The sequence below is a fragment of the Hemicordylus capensis genome, chromosome 3 (assembly GCF_027244095.1).
Source record: "Hemicordylus capensis ecotype Gifberg chromosome 3, rHemCap1.1.pri, whole genome shotgun sequence".
Classification (NCBI taxonomy): domain Eukaryota; kingdom Metazoa; phylum Chordata; class Lepidosauria; order Squamata; family Cordylidae; genus Hemicordylus; species Hemicordylus capensis.
In genome coordinates this window covers 90,171,562-90,190,556 of record NC_069659.1, presented here as the reverse complement: position 1 = coordinate 90,190,556, position 18,995 = coordinate 90,171,562, and the positions used below count along the sequence as shown (strand labels likewise).

The window sequence follows — 18,995 nt, the reverse complement described above, 5'->3', positions numbered from 1 at the left end:
TGATCACATTTTTTTAATGCTCCCCTATGTCATAAACTCCTTGCAAATTAAAAAAAACTAGCATGGCAGCAAAAGAGCTGGATAGGTTCTTATTTCCCATGGTTAGTTTTCTATTTGCAGGGATTTTCTTTTTAAATAGAGGAGTATTCAAAACTCAGACCCACCACTTCCAGTCTGAAGTGATACTGTCCATTCTGTCATCACCTCAGCATTTTACCACCTAATTTCTGTCTTCTTCTCCTGCATGTGCCATCAGGCCTATCTTTCCAAGGAGCTTCTTTCTTTGGCTGGGATCCAAAGACTCACACACTGAGTTCTGTATAGCTTCCCTCAACAGCGGCCTCCCATGCCATGCCACAAGGCAAGCTACTGCTTCCAAATCAGTCTGTGACACGGCACCATTTATGTTCTAGAGCAGTGTTTCTCAACCACCTGTCTGTGAGGAGTTGAATGTTGGTCCGTGCTGGTCCATGAGGAATTAATCCCCCCACCAAACAATTTCAAGCCGGTGGGGGCCACCGCTGCTGGGAGCTCTCCAGAGCTCATTTCTAGGCAGGCAGCCCTCACTGCTGGGATAACATTCATTTTGAGGAAGCTAGATTAGTGTTATCCCAGCAGTGAGGGCTGCCTGCCTAGAAATGAGCTCTGGAGAGCTCCCGGGGCAGTGCCCGCATAGCTTGAAATTGTTTGGAGGAGTGCCTGGGGTGGGAGCAAGAGGGGGGGTGACCCACTTTCCTAACTGCTGGTCCTGAAAACTGTGCACAAAGGATGTACCAGTCCATGACTCCAAAAACATTGAGAAACACTGTTCTAGAGCAGGCCTGCACAACATAAGGCCCGAGGGCTGGATTTTTTTTTTGCTAGCTTGCAGGTAAGAATATCCTGCAGCAACAGCATCCTAGAAAGGCAGAGGGTCACTCTTTGGGTCAGCTCCCCCTTCTCCATGAAAAGGGCATCCTTTATTTTCTCTGAAACTGCCTTATAACGCCACCCTATGCATGTTACTCAGAAATATTATAATACGCTTTATTTGTTAGCCGCCCCATAACCGCCCTGAACCATTTTTTGGAAGGGCGTTATACAAATCGATCAAACAAACAAATAACCAATTGTTCTCTGGATGGCTCACAACACAGCATTAAAACATAAGATAAAAACACATTAAATCATAACAGACTAAATGGGAGTGGGGTACAAAAGACAACATAAAGCAATTTTAAAACTCTTTTAAAACCAGTTAAAAATCAAATTTGAAAATCAAATTTTTAAAGGCCTGGGTGAACAAAAAGGTCTGGCATCTAAAAGAACAAAGTGATGAAGCCAGGTGAACCTCACTGGGGAGACTATTCCATAAACAGGGTGCAACCACCAAAAAGGCCCTCTCCCTAGTAGCCACCCGCCTCACCTCATTTAGTGGGGGCACTCGGGCAAGGGAGTCCAAAGAAGAACCTAAGGTATGGGTTGGGACAAATGGGACAAGGCACTCTCTCAGGTAGCCCAGGACCAAGCTATGTAGCGCTTTAAAGATTAAAACCATGACTTTGAATTGGGCCCAGAAACGGGCCGGGAGCCAGTGCAGCTGAAGAAGCTGTGGCGTAATATGCTCAAAATGTCCAGTCCCCGTTAATAATCTGGTAGCCTCATTTTGTACCAGCTGCAGTTTCTGGGCCGTTTTCAAAGCAGCCCCACATACAATGGATTGCAGTAATCTAAGCAAGAGCTTACCAGAGCATGAGTAACTGTGGCCAAGCTATCTCTGTCCAGGTGAGGTTGAATTGGCGTATCAGCCAAAGCTTATAAAAGGTGGTCTGAGCCACAGAGGCCACTTGAGCCTCTAGAGACAGTGATGGATCAATGAGCATTCTCAAACTGTGGACCTGGATCTTCAGTTTCCCCACAGTTTCCCCAGTGAGGCTAAGTAAACATGCCTAGGATTGCAACTGGAAAGCAGCAGTGATCTAGGGAAAGGAAAGGGCCTGACATTTGTTCAGAGCTGGCATGCACTCTAGATTGACTGAACAGGGACAGGGCCTATTTTCTGGCCACTATCCTTATTAAAATTGTGGGTTCCTTGTCATAAGTAACTAATAATTGCTTTCATTAATATTTTTTATAATTAATGTTAATGTAATCGTGCATTGAAAACTGCCCTTGGTCCCCAAACACCATGCTGTGGTTGGTTATAGCCCAGCACGGCATTTGATTTGTGAATGACTGCTCAAAAGTAAGTCTAAAATAGATCTGGTCTTTATATTTATTCTGTCTATGGCCCAATTTATTCTAAAGGCTTGGCTCAGGTAACAATGTAACACAAACCTAAAAAGCTTCAGTAATATTAATCTGTAATCCTCCACATGCAGTTACATATGGGTAGTCCTATCAAATTCAGTAACTGACATCAATTGAAGTCAACAACATCTTTCATACTAGGGCCAGTCTGCACTTCTACAACATATTTACATGCCGCTTTTTAACAAAAGTTCCCAAAGTACATAGAAGGAGAGAGAGAGAGAGAGAGAGGTTATCTGTCCCAAGGGGCTCACAATTTTAAAAGAAACATAAGATAGATACCAGCAACAGCCACAGGCCAGTGGTAGATAGGGCCAGTTACTCCTCCCCGCTAAAAAAAAGAAGCAAATACAGTTTTTTACAAACTTGATTTGATATCTCATTGGATTATTACTCAACATGACTTGAGGTCAAATGTTTGAATGATCTTCACAGGAAAACATTGCATATTTAGTTGGTGATATGAAACCTCTGTGATGTTTGATCTGTGATTGCTCTTTTGTATGCATATCATCTGTTGATGTTGCAATGCAGTCATCAAGTGATAGACATGGATGTGTGAACTTGGCCTTGCAGCTAACAGGGCAGGATGTTAATATTCTACAGGCCTAGTCACATTCCTGAACTTAAGCAGAAATTCTTCAAAATTAGAATGATGTATGTGTAATTTTTGCTTTCCAAATTATGGAGAAAGTATTTCTTCCAACATAACTGGCACCTCAAACTGAAACGTTGGAACATACGTTCCAATGAAATAAATAGGATTTATTCCCAAATAAATGTTTTGGATCATGATTTCAGATCCTTTGGAAAAACAAGAAAATTTAGCAATAATGTCTTCAGTCTCCTATCAAACTTTTAAAAAATCATAATATTATAAATAATGTTGGTTTTGCTCCCCCCCACCCTGACAACTCTTAATCTTTAACCATTGCTTTGTGGAACTTATTAACATGATAAAAAGTAATATCTATACAACGTGGCATGTAAACTGATGTTACGAAAGCAGTTCCAACTTCTAGCATTCTCTGGTTTTGCAGTACTTGGATTTCCTGAGCTTAAAAGCAGCATTTGTGTTAGTTTCTTATTGTTATATTTAATCTTTAACACATCATCCTTCGTGCGTTACTGATTTTGAACTCTCATACTTCATCCTGCAGAAGTTTTCCAGTTTTTTAAAAAGAAAGGCCAATGAAAGGTCAAATGTACCAAATTGTCCTGCCCTCTTTGAAGCGGAGTAAGCTCAACCACAAAATAAACCACTGTAAAAAAGGAATTATGGTGAATGAATACCTTTTCATACATGGTTATCTAGAGGGTACCGCCTTGTCACACAAGAGCCAATTGATTTCAACCACAATATTTAAATACTAACCTAAAGGAGCTCTTGCTATTTTTCATAAACCAAAATGTTTGGAGGGCTTTTTTTTTTTTTTAATTCAACTAATCTTCCCCAACAACAAATACACAAGAAAGATTAAGAGTGAATAGTTTCGGTATACACTACATGATTAACATTAGTTCATGGTTAAAATGCATGACCTCCCTGCACTAGTCCACATTGTCTTTGAATTCTTCCTCATATCGCTTTGCTTTATGATCTCAACACCACAGCATGCAGAAATGTACTAATGTGCCCTTTTTTGATGGTTCTGCAATCTGATGTTTGGCTTGACCTCCATGTTATGTACATAGCTTAAAATGGAAGGACCTGGGTGGAGGGTTTGCCTCTCCCTCCTGGCATCTGTACTAAATATTCTAGCTTGCTGAGATGTTAGGAACAGCAAAGACACATGCCTGCAGATAACAAACAAGTAATCCATACATGCGTGCCACAGAGAAAGAAACAAGAAGGGGAAATGAAAGTAAGAAAACTGTCCAGTGTGGCTGTATAGGGACTGTAAGTAAAGCAGAGTGAACAACAGCACAAAATCCTGAGTTCTGAACAGGATGTGACTTCATACTCCTAACTAGTTACAGAAACAGAAAAATGCAGACAATTTTTGTTTTGCCACTGCAAAGAAAAATACCAATCTCTGTTTTTCTGCAAAAAGAAATACAGCTAACCCTTTTCTGTATGTTAAAAAACCACAAAGCTGGGGTATTGGTAATGAATAACCCTGGCTTTGTTACTTTTGGATTTATTAAACAATTGACTTAAAAACTATTGAAGAGGCACGTGGGCGGGAGGCGGGGAATATAGTTTGTTCACATTTACCTATTGGTCCCCAAAATATCTCCAACTCATATGAATGCACATCTCTTCATCCGAACTATTTTAGGTGTTTTTTCAAGGGATATCCCTCATTTAGAACAGATGAAGCTGAGTCAGACCACTGGTCCATTTAATGAAGTATTGACTGGGAAGTGACTCTCCAAGGTTTCATCTTTCCCAGTCCTTCCTGGAGATGTCATGTCAGCGATCAATGGGGTTTCCAATTCTGACTGAAGCTATTCATGGATATTCCCCACCCTCTCTGATATTTTTCATTATATCAGGCCATGTAAATCACCAGGTGATGGATTTCATCCCGAGAGACTCCAGACCAATCCTGGAGGGCATGCAACCCTAGGGATGGAATCTGGGACCTTCTGTATGCAAAGCACAGGGCTTTCCCCAAATGGTTTCACAGGCAGTATGGAGGCCCAATTTAATGCACACTGGATGGACAATGTACAGGCTGGAATCATGTGTGAACTGGCTCTAAGAGGTAGTCTGCATATGGAGGAAGGTTGATAGAGCTTAGGTATGGCAATTTTTCTAATGCAAGCACAATTGATTTTTTAAAGTATTTAAAACATTTCTATCCTGTTCCTCCAGTGCAATACTGGTGGGGTGGCTCACAACAATTAAACAAATGAAATAATAATATTCAATTAACTAAACCCAATTAAAACCAAATTTACAAACCAAAAATCCACTAGAGCAGAAAAAGAATATTTTTAAAAGCCTCTTGTTGTATTCTATCCAGTAATATTTTACGTTTTATTGTTTAGAAGTTTGTCCCAGTGGGGATCCTATAGAGACTGTGGCCTGGTTCGGCCTGGTGGAGTCAGTTCGGCCTAGTGAAGTCCGAAAGGCAAAGGGAGCGAAGGGAGAAAGAGAAAATTGAGTTGTTTCTGAATAAACTTTTAGTTAAATCTACATATGATTACTTTGTGTTTGTGAGAGGGAAGCAACTATAAAACACATCTCCAAAATAGAAGTATTTTTTTCTTTTCTTTTCTTAAGTTAATGCTGACGGAGGGAGCTTTGCAAAGTTCATTCAGGAGGCATTCTAGAATTGAGAGGCCACAACCAAAAAGGCCCTGTCTCTGGTCCTTACCAACCAGATCTCAGTCAATGGCGGGGCTGCAAGCAGGACCTGGAATACAGAGCAGAGGGACCTGGCAAGTTCATATGAATGAACAAGTTCTGAAAGTTACCCTGACCCCAAGCCATACAAGACTCTAAAGGTCAGAACCAGCAGTTCGGCCTGGAAGTAAATTGTTAACCAATGAAGCTGCTGCAGGATTCATAGTACAGTTTATCACATAGAGCCCCTGCACGGAGAGTCCTCATGTCTCTATCAGCAGCTGTCAAGAATCTCCAGCAGTTCCGGCATGACAACCCTCTATGCCAGGGCCAGCTCAAAGCCTTTTGTTGTTTGAAGCAAAGGCAAAGTGCCACTTGCTGGCTCTTGCCTGGAGCCAGTACTGATGCAACTCCACCCCTTTCCAGCCCTGCTTCCTGCCTCACTAGCCTTGACTCCATCTCTCCTCCTCCTGCACCAGCCTCATCTACTGGGTGTGCCTGAACAGCTATTCGGAGATCCAGCTGGCAGCGACAGAAGCCTGCTCTAGCCACTCCTATTGCTGCTGGTTCTCCAGCACCAGCACTCATTCACTCTTCTGCTGCTGTCCCTTCAGCACCAGATGAACCCCAGCTCATCTCTTGAAGGAGGAACCTGGGAAGTGGAGGGGCCTAGGGCAGCAAATGGCATGAACTACCTGTAGGCACTTGTGATCATCCACCTGGAAAATTGGCCCCTGGAAGTAAGCAAATATATAGGCAACATATCTCTCCCCCAATATGGCATGTGGGACTCAGACCCTGTCAGTACATTGGTACTGGTCCTTGCCTACTACCCAAGTGCCATTACCAGTTATGACAAATTTACAGTGTAAGGAGAACAGAAACAAATGGACTATGACCACAGGACTAAAACAACAGAATTTGATGGGTGTGTGTGTGCATGTGTTTCCTATGAGGAAAACAAGAATCTCAGGTGCCAGAGACCAGTTAGGGATATGAACAAAATTCCTTCTGGGTTCAGTTAACTGGCAATCAACTGAAATCTACAGCAAAGTACAAAAGTGCCATGAACAAACGTAGCATCACCAGGCAGAATGTGGTCTACAGTTTTGTAATCAACCCTTTAGATTTTCTACTCTTCACAGATGACCAACAACGACTTCTTAGATACAGAACAGTTGTATTTTTACAACTAAAGAAATCCGGGCTTAAGACATTAGGGGCTTCAGAAACCCAACAGCCTTCTTGAGGTTTCTCCCAGATGAAAATACTAGAAATGTCTTCTTCCAAGAGGGTTCCTGGTGGTAGAAGCCCCTCCTACAACTATTGGCCATTTCAGTTCCCACATACAGAAGGAAAGGAAAGATGAACATTGAGTTTTGTCCTACCTCCAGCTTCTTTAAATGGCCCAAGAGCACAAGATAAAGCATAGGAACATAGGGAGCTGCTATATACCGAGTCACATTGGTCCATCTAGATCAGTATTATCTACACAGACTGGTAGCGGCTTCTCCAAGGGTGCAGGCAGGAATCTCCCAGCCCTATCTTGGAGATGCCAGGGAGGGAACTTGGAATCTAGATGCTCTTCTCAGAGTGGCTCCATCCCCTAAGGGGAATATTTGATGGTGCTCACACATGCAGTCTCCCATTCCTATTCAACCAGGGTGGCCCCTGCTTAGCAAAGGGGACTAGTCATGCTTGATACCACAAGACCAGCTCTCATACTTATGGCGCCTAGACTTGAGGGACCAGAGAGGAGATATTCTCTCTAGTCCATCTAGTCTAGGCTGTGGCTGGGGCGTAGCCCACCCTCTGGCCAGCCCACACCTATTCAAGAGATATGAGGGTTGGGCAAGCAAGCAGTTGCATGGCCAGAAAAGGGTGGAGCGGCCAGCTAAGGCCAAATAGCAGATCCGCTTTCCTTTCCGATGTCATACCCCATCCCAGTTGCGGGCAGAAGTGTCTCCTTTAGAGGGCAGGAATCTGGCTTCTTCTTTGCTGTTGTTTCTGTTATATTGTTTCCTGCATTTAAATCCACACAACATTTTAAAGATATGTATAATAGATTTTTTAAAAAAATCTACATTATTTCTTCTTAGATGAGAAAAATAAATATCCAGGGAGCTTTTGCACATGTCAACAGAACCGAATGAAGCAATCCATGTAGGCAGCATTGGAAACAGTGACAAAGTGAGTATCTGTACATAACTTGGCAATAATATCATCACTGTCTAGACATCTAAACAATTAGTATCCAGACATACCAAAGCCTTATTTAAGTCTCCAACAATTTTCTTTTAAAAAAAAAATCCATGGGGAAGAAAGCCACAATTCACCTTTCACAAGCATTACTAAGATTAATTTTGCTTCAAATTTACTTTTCTATAAACGGCTTTAGGGAGCTGCTGCTGTGTGCGTGTCTGCAGTATAGCAACCAATGGAGAGCTTCCTGTTGAGGCATCTGTTTTCTTGCCTGTGTGTACAAAGGTTGCTAGGCAAAAGTGTTGAATATGGCAGTTTTTATGCACTTCCCCTTCCTTAATTAGCTATGAACAACTTAGAGAAAGCTGTACTCAAATTAAGGGATGCGCCCTTGTGTGAAAAGCCTCAGAGCTGTAGAAAAGGAGCTTCCACTGTCCTGCCCATTCCCAGGTCTAGATAAGCCTTCTTCAGACAATATAGGGAGCAGATGTGCTCATGTTTACAAGGGGGAAAGCAGGGAGGAAATCCTGGCCCATTGCTGTCATTCACCCCCTCACACCCAACCAACATGCTTATGGCGCCATTTGTCTGAACGGGTGCCACCATACACATGTCATAATAAGAACATAAGAAGAGCCCTGCTGGATCAGACCCAAGGGCCCATCTAGTCCAGCATCCTGTTTCGCACAGTGTCCGGCCAGATGCCGCTGGAAGCCTACAGACAGGAGTTGAGGGCATGCCCTCTCTCCTGCTGTTACTCCCCTGAAACTTGTACTCAGAGGCATCCTGCCTTTGAGGCTGGAGGTGGCCTATAGCCCTCCAACTAGTAGCCGTTGATAGACCTCTCCTCCATGAAGTTACCCAAACCCCTCTTAAAGCCATCCAGGTTATTGGCTGTCACCACATCTTGTGGCAGAGAATTCCACAAGTTGATTATGCGTTGTGTGAAAAAGTACATCCGTTGGTTGGTCCTAAATTTCCTGGCAATCAATTACATGGGATGACCCCTGGTTCTAGTGTTATGTGAGAGGGAGAAGAATTTCTCTCTATCTACTTTCTCCACACCATGCATGATTTTATAGACCTCTATAATGTCTCCCCGCAGTCATCTTTTTTCTAAACTAAATAGTCCCAGGTGTAGTCTTTCCTCATAGTGAAGGTGCTCTAGGCCCCTGATCATCTTGGTTGCCCTCTTCTGCACCTTTTCCAGTTCTACCATGTCCTTTTTTAGATGTGGTGACCAGAATTGTATGCACCATCATTTTGTATAAAGGCATTATAATATTAGCAGTTTTATTTTCAATCCCATTCCTAATGATCCCTAGCATGGAATTGGCCTTTTTCACAGCTGCCGCACATTGAGTCGACACTTTCAACGAGCTGTCCACCTTGACCCCAAGATCCTTCTGGTCAGTCACCAACAGCTCAGATCCCATCAATGTATACTTGAAGTTGGGGTTTTTCATCCCAATGTGCATCACTTTACACTTGCCAACACTAAACCACATTTGCTGTTTGTCACCCACTCACCCAGTTTGAAGAGATCCTTTTGAAGCTCCTCACAATCTGTTTTGGATTTCACTACCCAAAAGAGTTTGGTATCATCTGCAAATTTAGCCACCTCGCTGCTTAACCCTACTTCTAGATCATTTATGAATAAATTAAAAAGCACTAATCCCAGTCCAGATCCTTGGGGGACCTCACTTCTTACTTCCTTCCATTGTGAAAACTCTCCATTTATACCTACCCTCTGTTTCCTGTCTTTCAACCAGTTAGCAATCCACACATGTACTTGTCCCCTTATCCCACGACTGCTAAGTTTCCTCAAGAGTCTTTGATGAGGAACTTTGTTGAAAGCTTTTTGGAAGTCCAGGTATACTAGGTCAACTGGATCACCTTGATCCACTTGTTGACACTCTCAAAGAACTCCAAAAGGTTGGTGAGGCAAGATTTACCTTTGCAGAAGCCATGCTGGTTCTCTCCCAGCAGGGCCTGTTCTTCTACATGCTTTACAATTTTATCCTTGAGGATGCTTTCCATCCATTTGCCTGTAACGGACATTAAGCTAACCAGCCTGTAATTTCTCAGATCGCCCCTGGATCTCTTTGTTAAAATCACTGTTACATTTGCTACTTTCCAGTCCTCCAGTACAGAGCCCAATTGCAGGGATAAGTTATATATTTTAGCAAGGAGGATGGCAATTTCACATTTGAGTTCTTTGAGGACTCTTGGATGGATGCCATCCAGCCCTGGTGATTTGTTGGTTTTCAGTATTTCCAGACAGTTTAGATCATCTATCTGACTCAGTTCTTTAGCCTCCATCCCCGAAAAGCCTTGTTCAGGAACAGGTATATGCTCAGTATCCTCTGCCGTGAAGATGGACGAAAACAACTCATTTAGCTTCTCTGCAATTTCCATATCCTCCTTAATAATACCTAGCACTCCCTCATTGTCTAATGGTCCAACCGCCTCCCTGGCAGGTTTCCTGCTTCTGATATATTTAAAGAAGTTTTTGTTATTCCCCTTGATGCTTTTAGCTAAATGTTCATCAAACTCTCTCTTTGCCTCCCTTATTGTCACTTTGCATTTCTTTTGCCATAGTTTGTGTTCCTTTCTGTTCTCTTCATTTGGACAGGCCTTCCAATTTTGGAAGGAAGTCTACTTCCCTTTTATGGCTTCCTTGACGGTACCTGTTTCCATGCTGGCATCCTCCTGGACTTAGTGGTACCTTTCCTCCTTTGGGGTATACAATCTAAATGGGCTTCTAGTATTGTGGTTTTGAGTACACTCCATGCATTCTGGAGCGAAGTGATTCTCCTGATTTTTCCTTTCAGCTTTCTTTTCACCATTCTCCTCATTTTGGAGAAGTTTCCTCTTCTGAAATTCAAAGTGTCTGTGTTAGATTTCCTTGGTGATTCTCTCCCCACATGTATGCTGAATTTGATTGCACTATGGTCACTGTTCCCTAAAGGGTTGATGACACTGACATCATGCACCAGCTCCTGGGTTAAGTCCAAGGTCACCTTCTCTCTGGTTGGTTCTAAGACCAACTAGAAATTTGACCTCTCTGTCATTACTGGACTGTGAATTTACCCAGTCTATGTGTGGGTAATTGAAGTCACCCATTATTACTGCCCTGCATCTCCTTGACCCTTCCCTGATTTCCTCCTGCAACTCCCAGTCACTGTCAGCGTTTTGATCTGGCGGGTAGTAGCACGTCCCCAGTAGCACATTTCCTTTCAGGCCTTGCATTGTCACCCACAGGGTTTCTGTGGAGGGCTCGGGTCCACCTAGGTTCTCTACTTTGTTAGATTCTATCCCTTCTTTAACATACAGTGCTACTGCACCTCCAAGGTGCCCCACTCTGTCCTTTCTATAGAATTTATATCCATGGATAACAGTGTCCCACTGGTTCTCACTGTTCCACCATGTTTCTGTTATGCCCACTATATCTATTTCTGTGTTAGCAACCAAGCACTCCAGCTCGCCCATCTTGGCTTGGAAGCTTCTGGCATTGGCATATAAGCACCTATATGCTGAATCTCTTCCCTGGTGTCTGCTATCTTTCTTTTGACTCTTTGACCAGCTGGCACAGCCTTCAGTCTGCTCTTTATGCCGTTCTGCTCTGTCTTGTTCTGTTTTATCTGAATCTTTTACACCCTTGCACCTTAGGGAATGGCATTTGCCAAACCAGATACTGCCAAGCTCCTGTCAGCTATTCCCCAGGCATTATTTTAAAAGCTGCTCTGCAACCTTTTTGATTTTAAGTGCCAGCAGTCTGGTTCCATCTTGGCTCAAGTGCAGCCCATCCCTTTGGTAGAGGCCTTGTTTGCCTCAAAATGTATCCCAGGGCCTAACAAATCTAAACCCCTCCTCCCGGCACCAGCGTCTCAGCCACGCAGTGATTCCATGATCCAACAGTGATTCCATGACCTATACAGGTTGCCACTCACGGAATTACCATTGAACACACAGTGGCATCCCTTCAGACTAATGGTGCCATAAGCATGTTCGTTGGGCATAAAGGGGTGTAGTGGTGGGGTGGGGCAGGGCAGTGGTGTGGCTGCCCTCTATAATGTCTGAAGTGGTCTATAGCCTTCCTCAAATCCTGTGTCACCACTTCTCATCCAGTAACAAAGGCTGCACAAAGGTTCTTCCCTGATCTCCTGACCATCTATTGCTCTTTTTGCCCTAACCAATTTGCTGGAAACCCTTTTGTCAAGCAAATGCAGGATTCCTGTCCCTCTCCCCGCCACATACACTCCAAGGCATGTGTAACAGTGGAATCATATGCATGTTTACTCAGAAGCAAGACCCACTGACTGACATCCAGATGAACATAGCACTAGTGCAAAAATGTTACACTAGCTAATTCCACTAAGTTGGGAGCTTGAATTCCAGACTAGTGTTGCATGGGTGCAATGGGGAGTGCTTGTACAACCTGTGGTGTGCTTCTTGCTGAGATACCTCTGTCTCAGTTGATATATGTTGCAGGGAATGAGGCAAAGCTATCCACTCTCCTTGTTGTGTAAGTGCAACACTTGCACACATGGACCTAGATCACAAGAGATTGCACAGCTTTGAGCATCTACTCAGCTACACCACCTTCTTGTGCATGTGCACCTTTGTTCATTGCACTAGTGCAGGATTAGTCTGGATGTCAGTCTGTGTGTTCAATGGGGCTTAGTCCCAGCAAGTGTCCATATAGGGTTGCCATATGAAAAAGATGTCAGGTCTTCTGAACTTTTTAGAAATGCATAGAAGAGGGGATTTCAACAGCTGCAGCTTGTCAAGCAGCAGAAAGAAAACCTGCACCTGCTGAAATTCTCTCTTCTGTGCATCTATTAATGGTACAGGAGATCTGTCTTCTTTTCCATATGGTAACCCTAGACCCATTAGATCACATCATTATTGAACTGTGCATCCCAAAATAGTCTTAACTCTTCAAAGGTTCAAAGACTATTTTTGCTCTTACATCCACCTGGCCAGGTCTAATAAGAGCATCATTCTTGTTTATATAGGAACAGATTCAGACGCTTGTTTTTCCCATTTTAGATAGTCAGGTCAGCTAATCTTCTACTTGAATAAGATCTGTGATGTGGATCTTGCCACATTTGTCATAAAAAGACATCTGCATTTGCATTTACTATAGAATCGCTTTAGCAAATAATCTAAGTTTTGCTGTTTACATTTTAATGTAATTATTGAGCTCATTCTTGGGTCCCTGAAATGATCCTTTGAAGTCTCAAATTAGTATTTCATGCACAAATGGTATGTCATATTTAACCCTAAAATATGTAATATTTGAAAATTTTCATCTTTTTGCAGGAAGGAGGAGGAGGAGGAAAGAAAGAAAGAAACAGAAAAACAAAAGCAGTTCCTTGCCAATGGGTTGCAGTCTAACAATCTGGACCATGGGTTTGGCCACCATTGCTGTCACTGTGGTTCCCCTTCTGGCTCCTTTAATGGGGTATAGCTATTATAGAACACTGAGCTGCTCTATACACAAGTGATCATTGTCTGAGATGTAAATTACACCCTTTTCAAAATAAACTACAGTGGTGAGAGACAGCATGTATGATGATAACAGACTTCGTCCACAAGATCTTCCTTTCAGGGACTGACAGAGATGAAGTTTAAAATGTGTTTTCATTGCCTAAATGTGGGGAAGCCAAAACAAATACAAGGAATTTACTACTACTGTATCACCTGTAGGCTCAACTATACTGAAAGACAGAAACATTTTAATTTCTGGAGTTGGCAGAAAGAGAATGACTAGTCTCAGTTGTATTCGTTGTTCAGGTAGCATCAGTGCCCTATGTGAATATAATGGACCTTCAGATTTCCTTGCTTTTTGCAGTTCAGTTGAAGTTGTCACATTCACAACTATCCCTGTAAAGTATATTCAGTATAAGAAAAGTGAAAATACTGCTTTAGCATTGCCAGGTGTAATAAAGAGGCAGACACGAGTGCTTGGGTTTAAAACAAGCCACAACTTTGACAAAGTCAAATAATTGTGGCTTATTTTAATTGGGATAAAAGAATAAATTAACTATTGTTCTGTGCTTCATTACATAACAAGAGTGGCCTATGCTTATACTTTGGAGAATGTCCACTTACTTCATTGTATGACAGCTGCATTGTGGTTGTCTTAAAAAAATATTTTAATCATATAACCATGATAACAATCGTGATTAGGATCATAGGCAAATAGTGGGTTACACATGCAATAACAGGGCATGCAACTACTTGCATGGACTCGGGATATAAAAACCTCTACGACTTATGTCCAAGAACAGCACTGTGGGGTAGCTTAGCCCAAGATAATAATGCACTGCTCATGTGATTCCCTTCCACTCCTTGATTATCCCCAACAGCAATCCTGTGAAGTAGCTTTACACTGCTCAGCCAAAAGGTTTGTCAACCATTCTCCACCAACCAGGTGTAATTGTCTCCATCTCCTCCATGGCTGCAGTTCTTCAGTTGGCCCTAGTTCTGTTGGCCCTAGTGAGCATGTTTCTCCCCCTCTCTTCATCTATCTAAAGGTCAGAATTGTTTATCTCAGTGTGTATGTACACGCATGCGTGCACACACGCACACACTGAGAAAGGAATAAAAGTACATGACTCCGCCTCAATCCACTCCAGTTGGCTAAGCTGTGAGATTTCTCTTCCCCCGTCTCTTGCCTCACTATCATTCAATAGAATGTTTTTGCCTGGTTGTAACTGGGTACATGTGAATCTGACATTACTATAGAACCTAATGAGAGTGATTTTCTGAATATGCAGAAATTCAAAACATTTATTTTGACATGCCCATGAAAGGTCATCAAGGCTGGTTGGCTGGTGCAAAATAAAGTCTTACTTCCTAGTGACCTAACAGACACCAAATTTTGCATACACTAACTATCCTGTCACTGAAGTTAGCTGAATGCACTTCTTTTTTACACCCAAATGTGCTGGGGGGGGGGGATTTTGTGTGTGTGTGTTTTTAAAAATAAATTCTAAATATAATCATCAGATCGAAACTGTTATTGTTCCCAACAGAATTTTAACATTCAGTAACCAGATCAACAATTCCAAAACTGACATCATGCCCAAGAGAATCAGAAGATCTTTCTCAGATTCAAATTTACTATATATGGTAATTAGTCAATAAAAGAAATAGTGTTTGAAGTTGAAATCCTACACATTTCTTTTCTTTTACTTCCCTTTTGCAGACACACTAATAAAACATTCTGTGATGTATATTGGTATCCCTCATAGCTGTTTTGCCCATTCATGGACCACCTCCTTGTTTATCAATTTAGTTATAACAGGGGACAGTTTCGGTTATTTATGGTTTTCTGCTCCTCCAACTAAATTGGTATACAGTTTAAATAGCTGCTCTCCCCACTTCTCAGCTGGTGCATGGACAGATTTAAAGAAATGGTGCAAGAGGCACTGGCTCTATTCACGTTCACCTCTTGCAATGCTTCTTTAAACTTCTCTGCTGCATGTTAGTAGAGAAGCCAGGGGAGTGGCTATTTACACTTTACACTTCCCCACATTTCTCAGCTGATCCATGGGAAGGTTTACAGTTTAAATAGTTACTCTCTCTGCACAGGCTGCGCCATCTACTCTCACCGTGAGAATGGATTGTTTAACTAAGGAACCTAAGCCCCTTTTTGGTTAGGTCAAGCATTCCAATATTGCAATTTTTCTGCGAACATTATCCCCACTATATTAGAGGGCCTTCTGGATTTCATTTATTGGACTTTTGAAGCAGTGTAAGCAAAATGACTTCACCCAATCAACGGCAGGCCTCACCGATTAGTTGTAAGTATGGAGTGGGGGAGAGCAAACATGGTATTTGGGTTTCATGTGTGCTTTTCAAATTCTGCTCCCCATAACTTCCCCATGGATTCATTAAAAAACTGATACACTTGTTCAGTAGGCACTTCTGAGCCTTAAAATGCCTGTTGTAGCACAAATAGTACAAAGGAAAGTATTGAGAAAACTTGGAAGATCGGAGGAAGGCCAGGGGAAACAATATGACAGAATGCTGTTCTACCTCTCCACCCATACACAAAGGCACTCCTGTGCCAGTGTAATGACTCAGCAAGAAAAGCAATGATATAGAACTGCTTCCGCTATCTTGCTACATATCATATTTCACCACATTATATATTTATATGTTTCTAGAGACTGGTATTAAACCATAAAATAAGAAACAACCCAGAAATGTGTGAACCATGCAATTATACTACAAGTACAAATGTGGTCGATATGTAATTTCACTGGTTTTTGTCAGTGTAGTTCCTGAATACTAAGTTACAAATGATTTATTTCCCCACAAAGTATACTTTTGGTTACTAATCCAGTGCTTTTCAAGGAACATATCACAGACTGGGAAACAATTGTGTGGGATATTATTTTATTTTTGTGTACCTTCAGACTTTCCCTATGGGGCATTAGGAAAATATTTTGAAGAGTTTCATAGGAATCAAATGTTTCTGCCAGGATATCTCTCTCTCTCTCTCTCTCTCTCTCTCTCTCTCTCACACACACACACACACACACACACACACACACACACACACACACACACACTTACACTTTAGTCAGAAAGAATGCCAGATTTGACATTCCATTTCCAGTTGGGCTACAGGATTGAGGGGGGAAAAGGTGGGGTTAGCAAATTGGGTTACTTTTGTATTCCACTTTTATCATTACTGTACTTATGGTCACCATATAGAAAAGAGGACAGGAATCCTGTACCTTTAATAAATGCACAGCAGAGGAAATTACAGCAGGTGCAACTTTTCTTTCCTGCTGCATGACAAGCTGCATCCACTGAAATTCCCAATTCTGTGCATTTCTTAAAAGTGGAAAAGGCCTGTCCTTTTTTCCATATGGCAACTCTAAATGTACTACATGACCAAAATTATTATTTACATTTACATTTTATATCCTGCTCTTCCTCCAAGGAGCCCAGAGCGGTGTACTACATACTTAAGTTTCTCCTCACAACAACTCTGTGAAGTAGGTTAGACTGAGAGAGAAGTGACTGGCCCAGAGTCACCCAGCTAGAATCATGGCTACATGGGGATTTGAACTCAGGTCTAGCAAAAACTAAGAAAACCAACAATGTGATTTACAAATTATATATTCCCATCCCACTATAACTTTCCCCAAAAGTTCTTTTCTAAAACATATTCTTTTATTTTACTTGGGAAAAGAATGCCTTCTGAAGGTTTCATACAATTAAAAGACAACTTTCTAATGGGAAAAAATTGAAATTCAAAGGAAGAACAGGGTTTGTATATGATCCCTTGTGAGTCTGTTTGCGAAAGCAAGCATATTTCTGTGCAGCGTCTTTCATTAGTAGATATGATTTATTCTATCAAAACAATAATAATAAGCCCTAGTGGTCTTGGCTGTGTAGCTGGGTGAGAAAAAGTTAACAGCTGCATCTGAGAAGCTGAAGAGCAAGGAACAAGAGGCCAGTGTACCATGAACAACTGTTCAAAATGCGGTTACCTGATTTATTTTACATGATAGCTAGAATCTCCATTTGCTGTACTACAAGTGTATTTTAAACCAAGACAAACCCTTTTCTACCAAACACGGAGTGGGTAAAATGAGTGGCTGTCAGATACTTACACCGCACTCCTTACTTCCATATTAATTAACCATGTGGGACATAACTGACTGAAATTAGAGGAAAACACCCCATTTATGTTAGGAGTGGCTCTCCAGTCAAGACCATTGGACAAAACCTCAAATACTCTTCTTTATGTTCCAGGATCTTTGTGTTCCAAGATCTTTGTTTCTTCTTTGCAGGAGTGCACATGAGGGCAGTCTCAAGGTCCTTTGAGGGACAGCACCCTAGACCACTCTCTTGATTTTTATAAGAAAATGTTTTTTATGTAGGAAAACCTTTAGCCCAAAAGAGGAAGAATGAAAACTGGTTCTTCTGTAATTGTTAGTGTATAAACTAACTCACTTTGATCATAGTGGCAGTCATTAGGAGTGTGCACAAATCAAAATCTGCAATTTGAGTCAAGGTCAAATAGAATCACAGACATCCCAAAATGATTAATCTAAAGCGGGCTTGGCCTGCTGCCTTGATAAATCAGCCCTAAATCACCCAAATCGATTTGGGTGATTTGTGTGCCATTTTGAGGCCTGTTTTGCTGGAAAAACAAGTGCTTCAAAATGACACTTTTTTTCCTGGGGAGAGCTGGTCTACCAATTGGAATTGGTGGGTAAACCAGCCCTCTGCTTTGGTCTTAGTACATAAGCCTGCCTCAAAAGACAGGACTACCCCAGTAGACAAGCCCTCCTCTCCAGACTTCGCAAGGACTGATCTACCTGGGTAGACTTGTCCTTTGAGATGGGGTGATGCTAGAGTGGAGGGTTGGTCTACCCACTGATCCCAATCTGTAGACCAGCTCTCCCCGGGGTAAAGCAGAGGCGTAACTATAGGGGGGGGCAGGGGGGCACGTGCCCCGGGCGCCATCTTTTATGGTCACGTGGGGGGGCGCCGCCATGACCAAATTTTTTAATTTTTTTTTTTAAAAATTGTTAATACAAATGTTTCCTGCTCAGTGCAGCAGCGCTGCAGCAGTCAAGGGAGTGCATTGGTGCCCCCTTCCCCACGAGCGGTCCCTTCCATGCCGCCTGCGCCCCCCCCATTGCTTTGCTGGCGCCTGGCGGCCAGTCAGTGGCCTGGCTTGGCGGCGGCGGGCGCTTGTGAGGAAAAACCTAAGTATAATGTAGTATATTGGGGGGGGCAGTGGGGGGGCGCCATTTCAGTGCTTGCCCCGGGCGCCGTTTTCCCTAGTTACGCCTCTTGGGTAAAGTGTAAGTGTAAATTTATCCAGCAAAATGGGCCTCAAAATGGCATTCAAATAGCCTGAATAGATTCGGATCAGATCGGGGGCGATTCTCCTTGACCCTGAATTGGGACCTCTTTTTTGAGGGTGATTCAATTTGGGGTCAAATTTGCTAATCACCCCCAATTCGACCCGAATCAATTTCATGGTGAATCAAATTGCACACCCCTAGCTGACATACTGCATACGTGTACATCAGCCCAATAACATTGTGTTTGTGCAATTTGTGTAAGCTTTTGTTACATCAGAGACATTGTATTTTCTATTGTGTAATTTCACATTTGTAAGCCACTGTAAGTCACGTCACTGCTGGATTACAGCAATGTGCTT

At 42.4% G+C, this 18,995-nt stretch overlaps 1 long non-coding RNA gene across 5 annotated transcripts in view; it reads left to right on the top strand.

Annotated features, from left to right (window-relative positions):
* Positions 1-14,959, top strand: part of LOC128348778 (uncharacterized) — a 49,681-nt gene extending 34,722 nt beyond the window's left edge. Inside the window, exons 4-6 of one of the 5 annotated variants that reach the window (XR_008318323.1) lie at positions 7,684-7,774; positions 13,115-13,256; positions 14,833-14,959. This is a non-coding gene — a long non-coding RNA (uncharacterized LOC128348778). Of the gene's footprint in view, positions 1-7,683; positions 7,775-13,114; positions 14,720-14,832 lie in introns of those variants that run through there. The other 4 variants (XR_008318326.1, XR_008318325.1, XR_008318324.1 and 1 more) reach the window with 4 other exon arrangements.
* The last annotated feature ends 4,036 nt before the right edge of the window (positions 14,960-18,995 follow it).